Raw genomic sequence first — 3859 nt, 5'->3', positions numbered from 1 at the left:
TGATGGTGTCCGCAGATCAGAGTGTCGGTTGCTCTTCTCTCCCCACGTCTGCAAGAAAGCAAATGGAGGGCAGTCCACTGCACTGTGATCCGTCGACCAAGCACTGTTCTCCCGCCGGAAATCCAAGCCGTTAATTGCGCATGCGCTGTAGCCACCACCCGTTCCTTTGCCTAATTAATTTTAATGTGACAAAATAACGCTATGACGAATTTTCGATGAAGCATTGGCGCGCCAGGAAAATGTATCGTGAAAAGGACTGTAATGCGATGTGAAAATTGAACCAATTTGTTGATAAGAAATCAACCCCTGTTCTTGTTAAAAATGCTTTCTCGTGCTTCACTGGACCTCAAGTAGCAGAAATAAAAATTATTGGCCTGAAAGGGCCTTCCCATGAGTGTGGGAGAACATAGTGTTCATTCAACAGCATTTGGCGCCGAAATCAAATCCTTAACACCGATTGGTCATCCTGTTTAAGCGCGTCCAATCAGCAGCCTTTTTTTCCCCGCCTTTATGGAGCCGTTATGAAGGCATGCTTATTTATGCAACAGCACATTTTCGGTATTTCGTTTAGGAACAAGTATGGCAGCAGCGGCAAAAGGAGTCTTCTGGCGGGATGAAGAGGTGGAGACCCTGCTGGACCTCGTTGCACGCTCCGGAAAAGCGGCGCGTGTAATGAGGAGCACACATCTGCCCACGAAGCTTATATTTCACAAGCTGTCGAGGCAGATGTGTGCCCGTGGTCACAGCAGGACCCCCGAACAGTGCAGATCGAAGTTCAAGAGGGTGAAGGGGGACTTCTACGGGGCGCTGGAAGCCTGGCAGGGGATCCCTCGCCAGAGTGGAAAGCCCCCGTACTTTGCGTCCATGATGAACCTCTGGGATCTCGCCGGAAGGCCAAGCTGGCAATCCCGTCATCATGCTGGTAAGAACCTCTTAAAAGCATTTAATTTTAAATTAACAACGCAGTTAAGTGCACGTCAATGTGGAGAAACCAGGCAAAAAGTTAGATGGTGGGGGGAGAGCTGAGATTCCATTCCCCCCCCCCCCGTAATCGTCGCACAACGCCGTTTTATTGCAATAGCGGATTTTTTTTCTCCTACAAAGAAACCTTTTTTTTTTATGCTCGGCGTGAGGGACCCCAAGTTTGGGAATGTGGCATGTGTCGAGCCGCTGTGTTCATCACGGTGCACAGTTGCTGGTGTTATCTTTGTTGCACCTTTTTGTCATGAATGTTCCGATTGCAATGGTTTGATGGAGTGTGCCAACATTTCTTCTTCACTTTGCAGCCCTTCTCCGTGGTAGAGCTCCCACCGCTGCCGTGGGGGAGGCAAGAGCAGACGAGGAGCAGGAGGCGCTTGAGGTGGCTGGGGAGCAAGCTTCCTCTGAGGACCCTGCACAGGGATCAGAACAGGCACCCCCTGGTAAGCATGTATTTGCCAAATATATTCTTCCCCACCTAAAATCAGGCAGACCAGCAACTGATGCTTTCCCACACCGTGCACTTGACCATCAACCTTCATAGAATGTGTCCATGGATGAGTGGGACCACATTCGCTTCCACACTTCCATGGATGGAGGGGAAGTTGTATATGACAGTGGTGCCCCAAGCACGGAGCATCACCACCCACCGGCCTTTTCCACGATTTCAAAAGTGTGCTGTGAAAAAAAATAATTGTCAGCCTTTTTTTATCTCCTTTGTAACAGCAAGAAAAAAAAATTAATGCTTTCCGATGTTTTATTTGCTGGTGCTATAACAGAGTTCCCATTTTTCTGTAATCATTGAAATGAAATCAGAGAATCTGGAGGTTGATGCCACAGTGGATCAGCCATGATGTTATAACTGCTGTGGCCAAACCGTTTTACAAGACTTTGATTTCTTCCTTTCATTTCTGAAGCTAGTGCACAGGAAAGCCAACTGGAACGGTCGGAGGAGGGTCCCTCAACCAGCAGAAGGTCTGCTCCCCCAGGAAGAGCCCAACGCAGAGGGATAGGAGATCTGTTCACGGCCATGGAGAGGATGGAGGAGAGGCTAGGATCATCCAGTAAGTTTTTGCTCTGAATGGTGCTGTCACCCTTTTTTTGGGTGCCGTCTCTCAAAAACACTTTTCTTTCCCAAATTCAGTCTCAAATGTGCAAGAGAGGTTGAGCAGCGTGGAGGACCGACTAGCACGCCTAGGGCGGCGAGTCAATGTGATGGAGCGCCGTGAGAGAAGGAGACATCGTCCCTCTGCCTCTGGGGATGCACCCTGATTGTTCTCACCACTGTATATAGTTACCCAAGTTTTCTTCCCCTTCCCCCACAGTTTATTGTTGAGCTGTTCATTTAAAAAAAAAAATTTTTTTGTGGTTCTCTTTTGCTGAATTTTTTCCTTAAATTAAAAAAATATTTTCCATGATGTCACAGTGATATTTTCTCTGTACGTGGTCCATGTCTATGCATCCATAAGATAGGTGTAATGGCTGTCTGGACTGTCCACTAGATTTCCCAAATTACAATCAATGCCCACCCCTTGTTGGTACAATGTCCCACATCATCATAGGTTTTCTCTGCACCCCCTTTTTTCTAATTTCCCGCATCCCCGGCAAACACGTGAAGTGTTTGTATTTATCGTGACCTCGAACTTCATTAGCCTTACCTGCCAAAGTTTAGTCTCATGTGTCAAATTCTGATTGCCACAGTTGACTTGACACAATTGTAGGTTTTTTGGGACATGTTATATAAGTGGCAAATGGTGGATTACACTGTTCCACAAGCACCTCACAAGCATCCCCCCTGTCATCATGTCACCAGACTCAGTTTTCCAGACGAGGGAAGCACTGACAATTTAAGGAGCATCACCCCAATGGCATCATTGGGCTCTAAATTGCTGATGTTGAGAAATAATGTGATATGACCTGTAGTTTAAATGGCCCAAGAAACTGGTTGTTCCGCCACATCACATGGAGACATCAAGCTGAAATTTGTTGGCACAGCGTAATACAAAAACACCAATTCTGATTCGTCTGGAATGTGCCGCTCCTGGTGTTACCCGTTCTTCCCTCTCAAAAGCACAGTCCATTAATGTGGGAGATGAAATCAATGGGTGAAACTGGCATTGAATGCATGATTTTCTGAATGGAGTGCTGAATCAATCAGTCCCCAGTGTTTTAGATTGGGTGTGATGGAAATGAACTACACGTGACGCCAATTAACAGAATTTACAGGCGGGCCCCTATCTGTGCTGGATATCCAGATGTGTTTTTTCTTCTACTGGCGTGGAACAAAAGGAGCTGTTTAAAAGTGGAGGATGCCGAAGGACACTTTGAATATGATGTCCAGAATGATTCTGCTGATATCCTAGGTTTCCCATTCATCACTCCAATCGGGGGGCCAAACGTCGTAGTCTCCAGCCTGGTTGGCACACAGGTTTGAGACAGGTGCCAAACACGAAGAACCACAAAGAACCCACAGAACGCCACATCACAACTTTAAATTTAGCATTCTGTCTGTATTCACTGTATCTTCAGAATGCTTTCTCCATTGTGTCCCCAGGCATAACACCAAATTTTACAGCAAAACAGGAATGGAAATACAGATAAGATTTCAAGGGAATCTATTTTAAGTTCATGGATGTCAATGTGGAACTAAAAAATTGGGTCACCAGAAATAAGAAGCGTTTCTTTAAGAGCAACAGAAAGGTGTTCGATGTTCAAAATGTTTTCTGCATGTTTTTGGACAGCATTTCCCCTGTTAATCCAAGATTGACAAACTTTCTTTATCTACTAATATTTTTGCCAGGAACACAATTGATTCCTATTCTGTCTGTGCGGCACGTAAATCTTCCCTCGATTCTCTGATCCTTTTTTTTCTAATTTTTTT

At 45.7% G+C, this 3859-nt stretch overlaps 1 long non-coding RNA gene across 1 annotated transcript; it reads left to right on the top strand.

Annotated features, from left to right (window-relative positions):
- The first annotated feature begins 517 nt into the window (after positions 1–517).
- On the top strand, positions 518–2182 carry LOC129339832 (uncharacterized). The gene is made up of 3 exons (XR_008597994.1): positions 518–1421; positions 1896–2042; positions 2123–2182. It is a non-coding gene; the product is annotated as an uncharacterized LOC129339832 (long non-coding RNA).
- The last annotated feature ends 1677 nt before the right edge of the window (positions 2183–3859 follow it).

The sequence above is a fragment of the Eublepharis macularius genome, chromosome 1 (genome assembly GCF_028583425.1).
Source record: "Eublepharis macularius isolate TG4126 chromosome 1, MPM_Emac_v1.0, whole genome shotgun sequence".
NCBI classification, from domain to species: domain Eukaryota; kingdom Metazoa; phylum Chordata; class Lepidosauria; order Squamata; family Eublepharidae; genus Eublepharis; species Eublepharis macularius.
The sequence above is the reverse complement of the archived record's forward strand: the minus strand, read 5'-3'. Positions and strand labels throughout refer to the sequence as shown.